This window comes from Hemicordylus capensis, chromosome 3 (genome assembly GCF_027244095.1).
Source record: "Hemicordylus capensis ecotype Gifberg chromosome 3, rHemCap1.1.pri, whole genome shotgun sequence".
NCBI classification, from domain to species: domain Eukaryota; kingdom Metazoa; phylum Chordata; class Lepidosauria; order Squamata; family Cordylidae; genus Hemicordylus; species Hemicordylus capensis.
Genome location: NC_069659.1, coordinates 328,138,155 through 328,157,980, shown reverse-complemented (window position 1 = coordinate 328,157,980; position 19,826 = coordinate 328,138,155). Strand labels below are relative to the sequence as shown.

At 44.7% G+C, this 19,826-nt stretch overlaps 1 protein-coding gene and 1 long non-coding RNA gene across 7 annotated transcripts in view; one reads left to right on the top strand and one right to left on the bottom strand.

The window, feature by feature from the left end:
* The window catches only part of SCHIP1 (schwannomin interacting protein 1), a 630,453-nt gene that overhangs the window by 86,295 nt on the left and 524,332 nt on the right, over positions 1-19,826 (bottom strand). The gene's annotated exons all lie outside the window — the stretch shown is intronic.
* On the top strand, positions 3,721-18,545 carry LOC128349586 (uncharacterized). Of its 2 annotated transcripts, none has more exons than XR_008318865.1 (3): positions 3,721-3,895; positions 13,520-13,599; positions 18,014-18,545. It is a non-coding gene; the product is annotated as an uncharacterized LOC128349586 (long non-coding RNA). The 2 variants fall into 2 exon arrangements; XR_008318866.1 differs by lacking the exon at positions 3,721-3,895 and adding an exon at positions 5,477-5,630.

Below are 19,826 nucleotides of genomic sequence, written 5' to 3'. Positions count from 1 at the left end.
ACTGTAAACCTAGGTTTCATACTGGTTTGCAAGGCAAGTGCAAAAAAGAGTTTGTCAGCTTGGATTTAATGGTAAACTATTATTGCTCCCTGGAAGGAACTAAATAAGTGGAGTGTGTGAGGTGATGGGGGGGAAGGATTACTTGCGAACTAACCTCAGGACAGCCCCACACTGTTTTTGCCTGAGTGGGTCAGAGAAGCTAAGGATTCTCCTTTAACCCATTCCGTGCTTAAAATGGACTTGCAATTGTGTGTTTACAGCTGACAAGATGTGTCTGTATGTATGCAAGGGTCTTTGAAAAGATATGCTAAACGTGTGGGCATGAGAGAGAAAGTAAATGGAAACAAACAAAAGGGTAAATGTATCTTTGTGATAACATATGCAGAATATATTCAGGAGACTGTGCCCATGCATGTATGTCCCTAAGCACAAGAACATGAAACTTCATTTTCTTTTTTATTATGACAATGAGTATTCAATGACAATATGATCTCATTTCCAATATTCAAGGCAGTCATTAAATACTGAGAATCTACAATATAAATCTATTTCCCCTTCACTTAGGGATTTGACATTCCTCTCTTTTTCAAATCTCTAGAAAAAAATCAGAGTCATTAAGAGCAACTTTCACTTAATTCTTCTAGAATACATAATTGACAGAAGACGGTCTCTTTGTAATCCTCAGTGGACAGGGGAGCATTTGAATCTTTAGCAGAAGTAACACTTGGCACAGAATGGCACCACGTTTTTAAGTGCTAATGATCAAGCACAAGCAACACTCTTCCACAGGTCACAATCCTACTGATTTATACACTTGCCCAGATAATTCCCACAAGCAAAAATGTGCCCCACAATAGGGATGTGCACAAATCGTGGTTCGTGCACTGGTTTGAATATGATCCGGTTTGTGGCTCAGCAAACCAGTTTGTTCCAGTTCAGTCAACCCACGAACTGGTTCAGTGGTTCCAATGTGACACTGGGTGTGTATGTGTTTTGGCGAGCAGCACCTTTAAAGTGAGTAGCGCAGGTCCTTACCTATGTGTCTGCCGCTCCATGCAGATTCCTGCTGTGTGTCCCCACCCAGCAACCATGTGGTGCCAGCAAGCACATGGTCTCTGTGCATGCACAGAGGCCATTTGTGTTATCAGCAACACCATGCAGACCATGCAAATGGCTTCCACGCATGTGCAGAGGCCATGTGTGCACCAGTGCCATGTGCAGGTTGCTGGGGAGGGGGCACCGCCACAGCATGAAGCAGCATGGAGCGGCAGGCCTGCAGGTAAGGACCTGTGCTGTGCAACTCACCACCTCACCCCCACCCCTGAACTGATAAACCGTTTAGTGGGTCGGCAGAACCGAAGTGAACTGGTTCGCCAAACCACAAACCAGTTTGTATTAGAACAAGTGTACATACCATGGTTCGTGCATATCTGTACCCCACAAAGACCAGAAATTCTCAACTCAGCTTATGAAATGTTTTGCCGTCATGTGCAGATTACTTTCAGGAGGAAGTCAGGCTTTCTAAATTTTAAATGTGGAAAATTAAATCTCAAAAGCAACCAATATAAAATTCTGAACAGTTACATTTTCCATAAGCACTAAGGATGGGCCAGCCCTAACTTGCATGGTTAATAATAGGTCCGTCTCCAGTAACCACTGGCATGTCTGGTGGCGACTTGGAACCGGGCCTTCTCTGTAGCTGCTCCTGGCCTGTGGAATGCACTCCTGGCAGATATCCATAGTTTGGGTTCACTGTTGGCCTTGAAGAGAGTCCTAAAGGCTTACTTGTTTGGCCTGGCCTTCCAAGGTTTTTAAATTGTTTTAAAGTATTTTTAATGGATTTTAAATAGCTCTGAACTGTTTTAAATTTGTTTTTATATTGTTTTAATCTGTTTGTTTTAAATGGTCTTTGGTTTTGTATTTTACTTGTTGTGCACTGCCCAGAGCCTTTGGATGGGGCGGTACAGAAATGTAATAAACACACACAGAAAAAAAAAATCCAAGAACAAGAAAACAGGATGGCCTTGCATTATACACAAGTATACAGTTCTGATATCCCCCATCCACAAGTCCCAGCTTAATACATTCACTACAGAAGCTACATTAAATTAAAAAAAGGTTAATACTAAATTTTTAATAATGCACTAAAAGCATTTTATCCTCTGAAGAGCACATGCACTGCTGCGGGAAGGGGACCATTTTGTGTGCACAAATGGGGGAGAGGGGTGCTTTAGCCACAGTTTGCTTTAGTCACCATCACTAACTACCAGACTATTTAAGGCCTTTTCATCACTCCATCCTGGCACAACTCTGAGCTACAGGCACTCCCTTTCTAAAGCTACGACTTGTCAAGTCTTGCATCAATAAAAGCTGTCCAAATTATTTGCCAAGAACAGCAAGGCTAAGCAGCAACTACTCCATTCTTCCCAAAGTAACGTTATTCCCTACCATCGCAGCTGTCTTCTTCCATCATGCTCCTTTGACTTATATACTGGCACAATGTGCTAGCATAGAAATGCAAAGACTAGCCCAGAGAACAGCCTGAAAGCTCATGAAGCAGAGCTCCACTGCTGAAGCTAAGTAAAGCTGCCCTTGCAAAGCATAGTACAAATGTAATAAATAAGCAAACAGAGATATTAATTCTCAGTTAGTCATTCCTCAGTCAGACGATGGTCCCTTTAGCTTAGTAGTATTCTGAATAGCAGCATCTCTCCAAGTTCTCAGACAGGAGGTTTTCAGTTATGTACAGCCCACCATGGGCAATAAAAAACAAGCTGGTACAATCGTATTGGCTCAGGCCCCCAGTTTAAAGTGTTGAAAAGTTTGTTTTCACTTTAATATACATGAGAACTTCAGACAAACTACAAAGACAAAGGATAAGCACAATTCTGTAATATGTAATACTAGTGTTTTCAAGCCCGTTTTAAAAACGGGCGCTAGTAGGGGAGAGTTCCGCCGCTCGCCTTCCTTTTCCGCCCACCCGGCGGGCTCCCCCCTCCGTCTTTTTCCTCTCTGTGGTCCCCCCGCTGCCATTCCCCCTCCCGCCGACGCCAGCCTCCATGCCACGGCCGGTCTCCCCGGCCGGGCATGGGCCCCAAGGTCTCCCAGCTGCCCGGCTTTTGTGGCGCCGCCAGGCCTCGGCAGTGGCTCCGCCGCCACCTCAGCCGGCTTCCCCCGCTGCCTCCTTCCCCCGCCCGGCTTCCTTCTCTCTCCTATCCCATCCTTCCTCCCTCCCTTCTGCCCCACACGCTTTTCTCCCTTCCCCCTCCTCCCTTCCCCACTCCATCTTGCCCTTCCCCCTGCCTGACTCCCTCTTGCCTTTCCCCCTCCCCCCTGATGGACTCCCTCTTGCCCTTCCCCTCCCCCCTCCCCCCACTCTCTCTTGCCCCTCCCCCTCCTCCTCTTGCTCGGTTGTTCCCTATCCCATCCTTCCTCCTGCGCCACACTCTTGCCTCTCTTCCTCTCCCTCCCACCCCATTCTCTTGCCCTCCCTCCCCCTCTCTCACCCTCCCGTTCCTGGCAGCCTCCTGCCCCAGTCCCTCCTGACCTCCCCACTCCTTCTTGCCCTTCCCTTCCCCCTCCCCCTGCCCACTCCCTCTTGCCCTGGCCCCTCCCCCCTGCCATCCTCCCTCTTGCCCTCCCCCCTCCTCCACTCCCTCTTGCCCTTCCCCCTCCCCCCTGCCCAGAAGAGTCGTGCGCTCCACCAACCACCGCCCCTAGGCAACTTCACTCACTGGATGTAAATTCTGCTGCACGAACGCCCATGCTGGAGGTGGCTGAGAGGGGAGCGACTGAGAGGCGAGTGCTGAGAGGCGAGAGCACGGGGGCCAGTTGACCCAGATCCCAGCGCTCGTTTTGCTTTTTCCCGACGCCGCCTCCTCCAGATCGGCGCTGGGTGAGTTGTTTGGGCCAGCCTTCCCCCGCCTCCGCCACGCTGCTGGGCCACTCCCGCCCCCGCCAGCGGGCTCAGTCTGCCTGCCGCGGCCGCCAGCGTGGCCAGTTCTCCCGCTGTGGCCGCTGCCACCAGCGGGGCCACCTTGATGGCCACGCTGCCGGTCCGGGTCGCTTCCGCCCCCGCCTCACATCTGCGGCCGGGCTGCCTTGGTTGGCCAGGCCCGGCTGCCGCCTCATGGCCTGGCACGCCACTGGCACGCCTCCGCCTCACATTTGCGGCCTGGTCTCTCTTCTCAGCCGGGCCGGACCCACCGCTGCCGTCTCTGGCCTTCACGGGCCAGCTATCCAGGCTATCTCTCTTCCTTGCGGCCGGTCCCTTTGTCGCCGCCTCTCAGTTGTCCGCGGCTGGCCTGGAGCCGCCACCGCCGCCTCTGCCTCCCTGCGGCCGTCTCTGCCCTTTCCGTGGCCCAGCAAGGAACCAACATGGCCACCTGTTCCCTTTGACGGTTTCTGACTCAGCTGTTCTGCGCATGCACTCCGCGCATGCGCAGAACGGCCGAGGGAGGCACGGACACAAGCTTGGTTGTCCACGGACGGACACCAAGCCTTTTATTAAAGAGGATTTTATATATATATATATATATATATATATATATATATATATATAAAATACACAGTCTACTTAAATTATTAACTACACATTATATGTAACATAATATCAAAAAACTTACAGGAGGATCTCGTTAATCGTTGGTCCAGCACTCGTGGTAATTAGCACCCAACCTTGGTATAGGCTATTTTAAACCGGCAAAAAATGGGTTAAATCTGCCTATCCGCGGATCAGAGGCAGCCAGAAATGACCATGGAGGTAATTTCTGGTCACCATTTTGTGGCTCATTTTGGGTTTTTTTAAGTCTGGGGTTTTTCATGAAAAAACACTGGTTTGGGCACTTGGGGGGGGGTATTGCTGGAGTTCTGGAGGCCTGCGGACCATGGTAGGGAATTGTATTTTGCATTCTCCCCCCCCCCCATTTTGGCCCATTTTTACCACAATTCTCCAGCCTCCAGGAACCTAACCACTGCGATTGCATTGCCTGTAATGACCTGGTATTCGTAGATTCCTTATCCATGGCAATGTCAGGGAACAGAACCCCTGTGAATACCGAAAATAATGTGAAAATATTTTAACAAAACAAAAGCCAATTGCCCTATATGAAAGATGTAAAAGGTAGAGTGGACTTATATCCACAGATCCATGAAGATTTAAACGAAGCTCTGTCCTCCTCTTCACAACAGACTCCAAAGGAGGAGAGAGAGAAAACTCAAGTATTTGTAATCCTGTGAAGTCAAGAGTGTCACAGGAAACATCAGTCTCCAGTTCCTCAGTGCAGCAGGCAAATCCTTTCTGAATTAAAATGTGAGGCTGACTTTGCTCCTTTAAAGAGGCCCTGAACTTTCTGTTCCTCTGAAATTATCTTCCTCAGAAGGGTCACATTACACCCACCCTCTTCTCTCAATCAGGTCAGAGGGGTGCAGGGACCAACTCGACCAGCAAACCAAATGAAGCCCATCAGCCATGTATTGTGGCCCGATCAGTGCCCGACAGCCCCCATCTTGCAGCCCCTATGCATGCAACAAACAAATAAGATGCTTACTGAGCCCCTAGTGGGCCACTCTGTGTGTCTGGTGTGTGCTATTCAGCTTGGTACATCACAAGCTGTGCCAACCAAGAATTAGTAAGTATTTTTGAAGCTGATATTCATAACAAAAAAACAATTATATTGAAAAATGTTTGTCATAATTTAAGTCATAAACCAAATTATATGGAGATCAAAACTTTAAACACAATTATTGGAATACCCCAGATACGTGCTTAATGATGTATCATGTTGCTGCTCTCTACAGTGCTTCTTCTCTCTAAAAGAATCAGTTCATAACAGTATCATGTATCCATAGTAACTCAGTGTCTACAGTAACAAATGTCATGAAACACAAAATATATACCTGTAGTAGGGTACATTTAAATAATTTGTTTTATGAAATCAGAAAACTATATTGTGTGATGGTGAACAATGAAAGCTCACTTAATTTCTTTCATTATCTCTTGCAGAACATTTGTTTTTAACGTCACATGGTAAACTGGGAATTGATAAACCCTGGTTATACAAGATAAACATCATCCATTAATACACCTTTATACATCTAACATTTTGTTCAGTTCTGAGGCATAAAAATCTCCTAAGCTCCCAATGTCATATTTCATAATAACAAAGTGATTGTCAATATACAGCTCCTAGAATTCCCAGGAGGTTGAAAAGATCTGCTAAATTAGCATTACTGCTGCTAGTATCATTTGAGCAACTTAAAAACAATAGAAATGGCCCTATTTTTTTAAACCAACCATCACACATTTCTTCACATACAAACACTTTTCAATATATATTTTGCCATATGCATCCTTATTTAAAAAAATAGTGACCTTTTTCTTTATGAGAAACTTTATCTTTATTACTGACAGCAAGCAAACTAAGACTTTGTCCAGTGAGGCCGGCTGTTCTTACCCACAAGGATGGATTGGTGAAGGGGAAGAAGTGGAGGAAAGACAGCCAACGGGCAGGGACTCTGCTCCAGCAGAGGAGGGGCAGAGCCCTGAAAAAGCCGAAGGGGAAACGTGCGAGGATAACTTCAGCAGCACGCCTCCCGAAGGGAGGGGGGAGACATTGGCAGCAGCTGTAAAGAGTAGACAATTACAGGAAATAAAGAGGGGCATTGGCCTTGTAATTGGGGACAGGTGATGCATAGCCTGTGAGGAGGCATATAAGGAGCCGGCCGGGGATGAGAGGCTGGCTGGTGGCGAGTGTCAGGGCCCCCCAGAGACACAGACACAAGGAGCAAGCAGCCTGGGATGGAGGAGGCATAGGGTGATGCTCAAACCCCCTCCCCATCCCTTGCCAGCCCTGGTAAGCCCAGCCCGGTTTGGTAAAGGGGACAGGGATGTGTAGCCAGACAGACTTCTTATTTTGTTTATTTACTTATTTTATCCCACCTTTCTACCAAGGAATTAAGCACAACATAGAAGAGTCTTTCCACAATTTTATCCTCACAAAAACTCTATAAAGTAGGTTAGACTGAGAATGACTAGCCCAAGGTCATCCAGTGAGTTTCATGGCTGAATGGGGATTTGAACTTGGGTCTCCCAACTTAGTAGAATGACTCTAACAACAATACCATGCTAGAGCAACAGGAATGCTTCTGTTTGTGCATAGGAAGGAGCAATTATTTTTTATTGATCCCCTCTCCCTTTCCACTGCAACCCCTGTGTCTGTCAAAAATATGCACCTGAGGGTCTGTAATCCTCATGGATATATTTTTGGTAGGCACAGGGGACTGCAGAGAAATGGGGGGGATGGTGAAAATTTCCCCTCCACCCTGTGCATGAGCTAGTCTCGATCTGGATGCTGCCCGATATATTAATGAAAATCAGTTATCCTGTAGCTAGAAGGAGCAGCACGATTATACCATAGATTGGTGCATAATGCAGGGCTTGGCAAATTCCAGCCACCAGGGACTCATGGTGCCCAGAAATTTAACCATACCACCTAGACTAGGATATTCAGAGGTAACGATATTTAATAAAACATTTATTTGTCCCAAGCAGCCTTGTTTCTGTTTTACGTAACACCTGCTAACTTGGCAAAGAGGCACCTTTTAACCTGGTGATTCTCTTTTATTTAGCAGGGGGAGAGTAACTGGCCCTATCCTCCCCCAGCACAGTACCTCCAGTGACTGCTGCTGGTGTCTATCTCCTGTTTCTTTTTAGACTGTGAGCCCTTTAAGGACAAGGATCCATCTTATGTATTTATTATTTCTCTGTGTAAACTGCTCTGAGCCATTTTTGGAAGGGTGGTATTGAAATCAATCAATCAAATAAGTAAATACAGGTGGACCTCATTATCCACCAGGGTTCCATTCCCACAGATTGCCATGGGTAATGAAAGAGGCTTTGAGTCTATGGGATTGTAGGGGTTAGGCCAAATAAAGTGCACTGCCAGGTTCAGTGGATCTTCTGGCATCCAGCAATGCCCCCCCAATGCTCCCCGATGCCCCAATTGGTCACAGATCTTTTCCACCACCCCCAAATGAGCCGCAAAATGGCTCATACGGACAAAATAGCAGCCAGAAATTACCTCCATGGGTTTTAACCCTTTCGTATCTGTGGATAAGGAGGTCGGGTGTCTATTTGACACCCACAGACGGATAAGAGAAACAGTAAATGGTGGTTCTGTATATAAGGTGGTTTGCTTGTATGTTACTTGTAAAAAAAGGATAAAGAGAAGCCCATTACCCTCCCCCTCCACCAGGGCAGGTGCTAGGGGTTCGGGTGCCCCCCCCCGCAACCTAGAAATTTGCACCCCTCCCTCATCAATGGCCATACCTCCCCTGACTTTTGCATGTGCGCATGCACACAAGTTTTTTAAATGTCTGCTCAGCTAATTTTAGATCCCTTCGAGGTTGAATCAGGAAGACCCCACTGTGAATGCATGTGTGCATGCACTGTCTTGATACTGTCACCTCTTTTGTTCAGAGATGAACAAAATTCATCTCTGCACACAGATGGGAAAAAACTTGAGGGAACACTGCAGAAGAAAAGCGCAGCTTTTTAAAAAAAATAACCACCCATCAATTGATTTGCATATCTTATTCTGATGCAAGTCTTTAAAAAATCATTTACTTAGCAGCTTTAGCTCCTTATCAAATGTATTCCCCAGCCTGTAAGATCCCCATGTTTAACATCCCCACTCCACTGAACTGCTACCTGCCTCTGTCATGTTCTCCCTCCCCATCCCACCCTTCTTTATGTGCCTGGCTGGATCCCTCTTTACTTTCTAGTCCCTTCTTCATCCTACTTTCTCTCCTTCCCTCTCCTCTACTCACCATTCATACCTTGCTCCCCCAACACCCACCCCATCCCCTTTCTCATGATCTCCCCCTCTTTTTTCCACTGGTTTCTTCCATTCACATACATTGCACTTGTTCTCTCTTCTGGCTGCATGCTTGCTTTAAAAAATCCCAGTTTGTTATCTTCACCCCCTTTTTGGTGGGGGTCAGTCAGTAGCCCACTACAAACCCCATCTCAGTCCACCCCATCTCTCGTCATCTCCCTTGGGTCCTGTCCCCCCCACATTTGATTTATCAATTCACATACAGTGCACTTGTTCTCTCTTCTGACTGCGAGCTTGCTTTTAAAACTCCCAGTTTATGTTATCTTCATCCCCTTTTTGGTGAGAGACTGAGTCAGTAGCCCAGGCCACCCACCCCCTTTCCTCATCATCTTCCTCATCCCCTGCCCCATTTGATTTCTCAGTTCACACACATTGTACTTGTTCTCTCCTGCATGCTTGCTTTTAAAAATCCCATTTCATTTCATTTTATTTTATCTTCATCCCCTTTTTTGGTGAGAGTCATCCAGCCTGGCCCCCACCCTTTTCATTCTCCTAATCTCTCCCTCCCTCATCATTTTTCATTTGATTTCTCAGCACTCTTGCTTAATTTTGTTCATGTTGTTTCTTTTGCCTTTCTTCTTTCCCCATTCCTCCTCCATAGTCATGAGCAGTTAATGCTTGCATCAGTCCAGTCAGAGCTGGGCAGCCAAGCACACCCTCTTGCTCATTCACCCTGCTGCCTGCCTCCTGTGTGTTTTTCAGTGGGGCTGGCTGCAGTGTCTCTATTCCTTCCTCTCATCACTGGAGAGAGATCTGCGCACAGCACACAGCAAACCCTGGCCGGAAGCAACCAGGCTGCCTCGGATTCAGGAGGCAGGCAGCTGCCTGCCAGGGCTGGGACTGAGCAGCTGCCCTCCCTGCCCCCTGCGCCGAGAGAGATTGAGACTGGACAAAAATCCCTACAAGATGGTCACTGCCGCAGTGGGAACTGCAGGCAGGGGCGGGGCAGGGGATACTTGGAGGGCCCCCTGCAGGTCTTGGAGGCCCCCGCCCACCAGGGCAAACACATGGCCGCCTGTGCTGCAGCCCCCCCCCCCCCGGTGATACGGTCTGTGCTTACTGTGTTGCTGTGTTACTGTGCCTACCCTCCACAATGTCCATCACTAAACCTTGTAATTTTGTCAAATGTCTACTGTCTGGTTACTAAATTTTTGGGCTGGCTCCTAAATCCAATGTAAATTTGACGTAATGGCACAATGTTTCCAATGCAGAAACATCTTGGTTGCATAATATCACACATTGCAGTGTCAAAAGATTAGAATATGCCAGTTATGCTTCAGTTCACATCTTTCCTCAGTGGGGTTACTAACAACATTCAACATGAAATATTTCCATCATACAAATATTCAAAGCTAGGTAAGATTCTATCCTGCAAAATATCATGTGATATTAATTATGGAAATCAATGCCATGCACATGTGGAAACCCTGAAGACAGTAGAAATGCAGTTCCCATAAAACTATATTATGGAGACAAATAATAGAATTTCTGTTTAGAAGTTCTAAGTTCAATTTGAAGATCTAGCATCAACAAAATCCTGCAAGTTCATAGTATGTGTTCAGTAGTACATTTGGGGAAACCAGATGTTTTTGTACATGTTGTACATTTTTGGAAAGCACCCTCATGGAAATAAGCAATACCGCAATGCTGCTGAACACACCGGAGCATTACAGGAACTGCAGTGCAAGAAACAGCACCCATTTAAGTCAACATCTCAACATTTTAAAAAAAGTATAGTTCTGGGAAGAACTGATCTGCCTATTTTCCTTTCACAATCCCTACAACTGGACAAAATCTAGTCCAAATCGGTTACGCAGTTCACAAGCTAGCCCACTTTCGGCTCAGATGTTCATGTGGTTACCATCTTGAATTGGGGTGGATGACATCATCACTATGCCTTTGAGGGGTCCCTATGTGTTCCTACAACTGTACCAAATTTTGTCCAAATTGGTTCCCACTTGCACCTCAAAATGTTCACACATCTACTAACTTGAACTGGGGTGGATGACACCATCACAAACTATGCCCTTTGTGTCACTCAACACAACTACACCAAATTTGGTCTAAATCAGTTAGGCAGTCCACAGCCCACTTGCGCCTCCAATGTTCATATGTCCACCAACTTGAATTGGGGTGGATGACATCATTACACTCTATCCCATTGAGCTGTCCCTATGTGTCACTACAACTGTAGCAAATTTGGTTCAAATCAGTTAGATGGTTCACAGGCCAGCATGGTGTAGCGGTTAGAGTGCTGGACTAGGGCCGGGGAGACCCGAGTTCAAATCCCCATTCAGCCATGGTACTAGCTGGGTAACTCTGGGCCAGTCACTTCTCTCTCAGCCTAACCTACTTCACAGGGTTGTTGTGAAAGAGAAACTTAAGTATGTAGTACACTGCTCTGGGCTCCTTGGAAGAAGAGCGGGATAGAAATGTAATAATAATAAGTTAGCCCACTTACACCTCAAATGCTCACATGCCTATTTTCTTGAGGCTATTCTCACAAGCAGCCAAGACCAGACTAGTGTAACAAAGCACGGGCCTGGCTGCCTATGGGAACTGCCAAGAGCTAAATGGCACCTCGGTGGCAAACCCAGCTAAGAAGCTGGGCTCTAAAACAATGTCAAGGGAGCAAGTGGCCCCTTAACCTGGTTGAATTTATCATCTGTCAGTGCCAGCTGCTTTCCGTCGCTGCTGGGGAGATTCCCACAATGCACACCATACTTGTGCAGTGCATTGTGGGATTTCCAGGGGCCAGGATGTGTCTCAAACCCCACACCTCCGCGCTGCCCATGACAGCCGCGGATCATCTGGGTGCATGATTTGTGCACCCAGCAACTGCACATTGCTCATCTGCGGGGAAGGCAAGCTTCTGCTGCTTTCCCCACCACCTGCCCTCAAGCCTTCTCACTCAATCGTGAGAATAGGCTCCTTGAATTGGGGTGGATGACATCAACACAAACTATGCCCTTGAGGTGTCCCTACAACTGTATCCAAATTGGCTCATATTGGTCCAAGCATTGCGAAGTTGATAGGGGCATGCACGGACACACACACACACACACACACACACACACACACACACACACTCAGGTGATCTCATAAGCTTACTTTCCTTAAGGAAAGTAGGCTAAAAAGAGATAGAGAGCACTGGACATTCAAGTTTGGCCCATCAAAATAAGCACTTTAGTACTGAATAATCAAACATTGTGATACATTTGACACAACTCTAGTTAATGTGGAAACTCATCAGTTTTATTTCCAAGGGCCAGTAAAAGTTTCCCAAGTTCCACAGGTCAAAGTTACCTAACAAACAATTTTTTCCTAGATGTAGCAAAAATCAAATAAAGTGATGTGAAAGAACAGAATCATACAGCCCTTACTCACATAGCATGGTGTGTAATGGTTAAAGGGTTGGTCTACTAGTTCAAATTCCCTTTATGAAACTCATTGAGTGACTCTGGGCCAGTCACTTATCTCTCAATCTAACCTATCCCACAGGGTTCTGTGAGGATAATAATGTACACCACTATGGGCTCCTTGGAGGAAGAGTGGGATATAAATGTAAAGCTAAATAAATAAATAAAATACAAATGTTCCAGTGGAGAACACTGGATGACTTGCATGAAGGTCAGAAGAAATTAAGTGCTGAGCCAAAATGCATCCTCCCATTTCACTGCCCCATTATCATGAAGCAAAATTGTGGAAGGAACATTTTAGTTTTTTTGAAGTGTGGAGCCAAACTCATCTTCTCCCACTGGGTTGGGCACCATTTTTTCCAAGAACCTTATCAGATAAATGCTACATCATCACAGTGCATTATTTATTATACAAGGCTTTTTGGGGAGGGGGATATAGTAGCCACTGGAAGGAATTTCTCTGCTGTGAAATAGGTGGCAGAAGAAGAAGAAGAAGAAGAAAAGAGGTAAGCACCATTCTAGGAGCGCTGAACCGTTTCCGTGAACTGGCATTAGAGCTTTAAGAGTGTGGAGGGTGCTCTTTGGACCTCATGGTGAAATGAGGACCAAAAATGCCTTCCCAAGCTTTAGGGATGAGCACGGAACCAGCACCTGCTGGTGCGAAGGTGGATAACTTTGAGGGAGAGGGCGCTCTTACCCCTCGTTTTCCGTCACGTTTTCCCCGCCAGTGCTGTGTATTCAAATGGTCCAGTGGAGCGGGAGCATACCTCCCTGCCAACCCATTGCTTCCTCGGAAGCTCCCGGTGCATATGCACACAGCATACATGCGCACAACTTGCACAAGCGCACTGGGAACTTCTGGTCACTTCCAGTCCGAGAAACCAACGGGGTGGCAGGGAGGTATGCTCCCATCCCACCGGACCATTTGAATACACAGCGCCGGCATGGTAAACGTAGCGGGAGGAGTAAGAGCACTTCTACCACCCTTAAAGTTATTCACCCCCTGCCTTCAGACCAGCAGGCACCGGTTCCATGCACATCCATAAAGCTTGGAGGCATTTTGGGACCTTATTTCACCATTCACCTCAGCCCTAGAGAAACAAGCCGGTCCATAATTGAGCAAAGGCTTACATATCACACACCAACACAATTTGCTTCAAAGTTTCAGTACAAGTTTAAAAAGCCATTGATTTTATTTTTCAGACGCTATTCATTTTTGCCTCTGGCAAGAAGAAAAGGGCAAAGTCTCAGACAAGAACACTCACGTCATACCTTTTTAAAAGGTAAGAAGTAAACAGTTTCATTTTTCTTCATTCTTAGATTTAAAGGTGGGGGAAAACTAGATTTAAGACTTCAGGAAGGGGGAGAAATCAATAATCCCAATATAACCAGTGGTCTTTGGAATCTTTGCCAATTTTAGCTGACAAACTGTAAAGGATTCTAGTGTAACAAACTGTTCCTCTAACAAGCAGGTCTAGTGAGGCATCTTAACTTTTATCGCTTTAGTAAGGTGTATAAAATTTGCTACAAGGAGAGCTCATATTTTCTTAAACTGAAAGGAAACCACTTAACACATATTTATGTGCACATATATGCATTGAGTGTAATATTATTTACCTATAGGCTGAGCAGTAAAGTTTTAATACAGAAAAATAATTTCTTCTTGGCCATACTCAGACAGTTCATGCCTAGTTCAGTTAAGACAGATACAGTGTGATATAGTGCACTGAGTGAGATTTGGAAGAGACCTGGGTTCTAATCTCCATTCAACCACAAAACTCACTGGCTGAATTTGGTCCGGTTACCATCAGTTGAGTTGTTTTCAGAATAAAATCTTGCTGTCTAGAGCTGGGTTATGTGGACTTTGGCTATACAGTGCCTGTAAGTCCCAAGCGGGACAGTTCTAGGTTGTTGAAACCGTGTTTAAGCCTGGTAAGTGGTTTAGATCAGTCTTCAACTGGTGGCAGCCTACCTTGAAGGAGCAGTGTGCTCCTAGATTTGGGATCAAAGCAATCTCTCTACTGCAGGTAGATCCCAGGAAAGCATAGAGTCACCCCCATTTTGTCACATGGTTACATTAATTTTGTGTGTCACAGTACAACTGAAGTTACATCCTCAATACTTTTGAAATCAATAGCACTGAAGTGCATGAGCCTTTGGTCTGAACTGTAATTTGCAATAATTACTACTGCTACTGCTTATATACCACTTTTCAGCAGAAGCTCTCAAAGCGGTTTACATAGAAAAATAAAGATGTTTATAAAAATAATTGGGAGCTTGGTGACAGTCAACAAATTTTACTGTTCAGCTCTGCTAGTGAGAATAGCAAGTCCTCTAACGTTTAAAGGACAACCCCAACTTCAAGTATACGTTGATGGGATCTGAGCTGTCTGTCAGTAACTGACCAGGAGAGGGATGTTGGGGTCATGGTGGACAGCTCATTGAAAGTGTCGACTCAGTGTGCGGCAGCTGTGAAAAAGGCCAATTCCATGCTAGGGATCATTAGGAAGTGGATTGAAAATAAAACGGCTAATATTATAATGCCCTTATACAAAACTATGGTGTGACCACACTTGGAGTACTGCGTACAATTCTGGTCACCACATCTAAAAAAGGACATTGGAGAACTGGAAAAGGTGAAGAAGAGGGCAACCAAGATGATCAGGGGCCTAGAGCACCTTCCTTATGAGGCAAGGCTACAACACCTGGGGCTTTTTAGTTTAGAAAAGAAGATGACTGCGGGGAGACATGATAGAGGTCTATAAAATCATGCATGGTGTGGAGAAATTGGATAAAGAGAAATTCTTCTCCCTCTCACATAACACTAGAACCAGGGGTCATCCCATGAAATTGATTGCCGGGAAATCTAGGACTGAAAAAAGGAAGTACTTTTTCACATAATGCATAATCCACATGGAATTCTCAGCAACAAGATGTGGTGACAGCCAACAACCTCGATGGCTTTAAGAAGGGTTTGGATAACTTCATGGAGGAGAGGTCTATCAACGGCTACTAGTCAGAGGGCTGTGGGCCACCTCCAACCTCAAAAGGCAGGATGCCTCTGAGTACCAGTTGCAGGGGAGTAACAGCAGAAGAGAAGGCATGCTTTCAACTCCTGCCTTTGGCTTCCAGTGGCATCTGGTGGGCCACTGTGCGAAACAGGATGATGGACTAGATGGGCCTTGGGCCTGATCCAGCAGGGCTGTTCTTATGTTCAGGATTATTACAAATTCCTCAGAAGTAGTTCTTCGAACGTTTATATTTGGAATTACAGTATCAATGCTTCCTAAACGTTAGGGATGTGCACAGAACTATTCGGTGCTCCATTCTGGGAGTGCAGAATCAGTTCTGTGGACTGGCATTTGAGCCAGTTTGGGGCGGGGGTGTCCTTTAAGGGGCAGGAGAGGCGCTACCTATCTGCCAGCCCCCACCTCACCACTCCCCCCCGCCCACCGGGACTCTTGTAAAAAGCAAGCATGCAGGACTACAGCGAGCCTCCCTGCAGCCTTGGTCAGCGGGCCCTGGAAATGGCTGACTGGGGCTGCAGGGAGGCATGCTGCGGCCCTACACGCCCACTTTTTATTAGAGTGCTGGTGGGGGGAAAGTGGAGGGACAGAGGCTGGCCGGTAGGCAGCGCCTCCCCTGCCCCTTAAAGGAACCCCCCCCCCCGCCCTCCTGGTGTGCCCAGAACTGCTCTGTGCACCTCCTTACTAAATGTGACTATCTTCAAACGTTTCAGCCAAGACTTATTGACCATCCAACAATTCTGACAGAATCTTAAATGTTTTAGATTTGCATGGAGAGGTGGCAGAAGAGTAGCTTGAAAGCAGAAGTTCTTGGAAGTATACAAAAAAGAATCAAATAGCATTGACATATAGCTGAAGAAACTACTATCAGGAGAAACAGAACAAGTGATAAAAATGTTAATATGGCTGACTACATAGACCAATGGTGTTCTGTATTTTATTATATCATTTATTTATTTAACTAACATTTTCATAACACCCACTACTTGCGTCTCTGGGGGGGTTTACAATTAAAATCATTCACAATATTAAATCAATTAAACAATTAAAATCATTAACATGGGAATCATTTAAAACCAACATTGAAAATTAAAACCATAAATCTAATTAAAAGCCTGGGTGAATAATGTTTCTTCAGTGCCCTTTTAAAAGTTGCCAGAGGTGGGGAGGCTCTTATTTCAACAGGGATCACATTCCAAAGTCCAGGGGCAGCAACAGAGAATCATCTTTTCCTAGTCCAATTGAATACATTCCTTGAATTACAAAAAAAGGCACACAAATCATGTACCGGCCTGGCACATGTGAAGAAGAGAGACTGTGGTGAGAAACAACTCATTCTCTGCCATGTCAATGGAGCCTGACACCCTCCCAGCATGTCTCTTGATTACATGTAGGGGCTCTGAATGCCCCCCCCAAATACAATTCCAAGTACAGTTATTTGGATGAAAAGCCTCCATACACAATCAAGAGACACACCAGGAGGGTATTGGTACGTCCGCAGATGTCCTGATCAGTGCACTTTCGGATCATCCTCTTTCCTCATGTGTGCTGGGCCAGTATCATTTGAATCAGACCAATGTTGGACCAATGTCTCTTGGACAATGTTGTCTCTTTTGTCTTATATTTTCAGAATATATTTTAATTATCTTTCCCTTCGAACATATTGTATTTCCTGTCTTTTAATTAGAAGATCATTTATTCTCTTAAATGTTCTGAAGAAAGTAAGTTGAAAACAGCAGTGACATTGAGGTGCACTGTCAGAGCAATTTCTTCCAAACTAGTCTGATTACTGAGACTTCAATACAGCCTCAGAACTGAACAAAACAAATGCAATAAAGCCAGGTGGGAGCTTGCTTGAGGGGTGTTGCCTTATTGCAGTAATAAAGCTGGTTTCTTTTTTTTAAAGTTATCACATTCTTTGTTTAGCTACCAGATATTTTCCCCAATGCTGAAGAGTTAAATTAGAGAGAGAGAGAGAGAGAGAGATAGACACGGTGGGGCAATTCTACAGCATAAGCTACCAGCCTTGTAGTGTGTGTGTTTTTTAAAGGGTTAACTATGTCTATGTATTCTTTTAAAAAAAAATTACATTCTATTAGTTACAAATAAAAAAGAGAAAAGATGCAGAAAGAGAAAGAGCACATTTCTGGGCTTTCAACTTACATACATGAAATTCAGCCATTACATTGGTACCAAATTATTTTGCCCAAAGTAAAGAATAAAAGATACCAAGTAGAAAATATAAAACAAATATTAAGGATTCAACTTCGATCAGATTAAACCTGGGTCTCATTAGTTTACATTTTATTTGTATATCTAGTCCATATTCTAGGCTAGCAAAATTTGAATAGGTACTTCAAAATGAGTTAGAGAGAACTGTATTGCTAAAAAAGAGAAAACTCCTAAAGGTGTATCTTAAGAGCATTGTCGCAAAACAGATGTCTATGTATTCTGAAACATGTTTACCCATTAGCTACAAACACAACTAATCAAGGATTAGGGCAGGGGTTGGTTATGATGATGGGTTGGGCTCTAGCCAATAGGTGCTCACCATAATTGCAACACAACCAACATTTATTTCCCTTTCAGAGAAAATCTGCATTTCCTCGGTTCAGTGTCAAGGAAATTAGCCTCAAAACCTACATAAACCTTTTGTTTTTTGTTTTTGTAGAGCTCACCTCAGGACAGAGAAAACGGATGTGCATTTCGAGAGCCACAAAGGCACTACCAACCTTCCTCCGCCTCTTTAAAATATGTCTGTCTTTACTCTAAATTTGTGATTTAGCTGTTTTGAAAAATCTTCTCTAGCTGTATGTGGGCCATGCTGCTTTTCTGCTTGTAATATTTATTTTATCATGTTGTGTTAGGTACCCTAAGGACTTTGGGCATGGTGAATCATATTTATTATTTACAAGCTTTGTCAGCAGCAGTTAACCTGTTTGCTCTGGACATGCAATTATTCCCTATACAAGACCAGCCTGGCATTTTCAATGCTGATTGCTACATACGGAAGATGCTTCATGCTTCACTGAACCCACATTTTCATTAGACTACTCCCAGTTTACAAATGAGTGTTAAAAAGACCTTTACTGTGTAGTTTTGTTATGGCAGGTGTTGGGTATGCAATTATGTTGTTGCAATACTAAAAGTTACTACTTTACTTTCACACCAAATGTTTTTGTGTTCAACAGTAAAAAACAGCAACAACCACCCAGTAGTTTTGTACTACATAACTCTACATATGCAGGCTGAAAAGAAATATATATCTTGCCCACTTTAATAATACGAGTCACTAATCAAATGCAGAATGCAACTTCAGTGGCTACTAGTTATGACAGCTAGATGCTGCCTCCAGGTTCACAGACAGTAAACATTTGAATACTAGTTGCAGGGGAACAACAACAGGAGAGGGATCTTGGCCTTCATCTCTTGCTTGTGGGCTTCCCAGAGGCATCAGGTTGACCACTGTGGAAAACAGGATGGTGTGATCTGCTTGTGCATGGAATTCTCTTGCAGAACTTACATGGTGCCATCTCTCTTTCTTCCTTAAGCTCTCCTCTCAAAAACTCATCTCTTCTGTAAAATCCTTCCTTTACCCTAGTCTTCATCCCCAACCACAACAAAGCGTACGTACATATAACTGCAGTTGCTTACCATCCTTTCTTAACCTTGCCCTCCTATTCTCCTCCTCCTATTTATTTCCCAAATGGCAAACTTTAAACTGTAAAGTCTTTGGGGACAATGCTTTTCCCTGTGACACTCTATAGATGCGAAAGCTGGACTTTAAAGAAACAAGATAGAAAAAGTATTTATTTATTTATTTGAAACATTTGATATACTGCCCACTCTGAAGACTCTGGGCGGTGTACAAAAACATGCAAAACAAGACAGCATTAAAATTACATTCTAAATAAAACTAAAGTAACTAACGCTTCCCACAAGTATTGACGCTTTTGAACTTTGGTGCTGAAGAAGACTTTTGAGAATACCATGGACAGCCAGAAAAACAAACACATGGATCATAGAACAAATCAATCCAGAATTTTCACTCAAGGCACAAATGACCAGGCTCAAACTATCATACTTTGGACACTTTATGCGAAGAATCAGCTCCTGTGAGAAGTCTATAATGCTGGGGAAAGCTGAACAAAAGAGAAAAAGAGGATGACCAGCAACAAGGTGGAGGGACTCAATTACAACAACAATAAATGCACCACTGAGAGACCGTAAAGGCCAAGTTGAAGACAGATCATCCTGGAGAGAATCTATCTATGTGGTCGCTAAGAGTTGACACCGACTTGACAGCACTTAATCAATCATTCAGCCTATAACTACATCCAGGCACATAAAAAGGACTGAGTTGCTCCTGGCTTTGATAAAATGGAAAGAGAGAGTTTGGTGTCATCAGCATATTGACACAGTACTCCAGCCGGTAAATGATCCCTCTCAACAATTAAATATAGATGTTGAAAAGCACTAAGGAT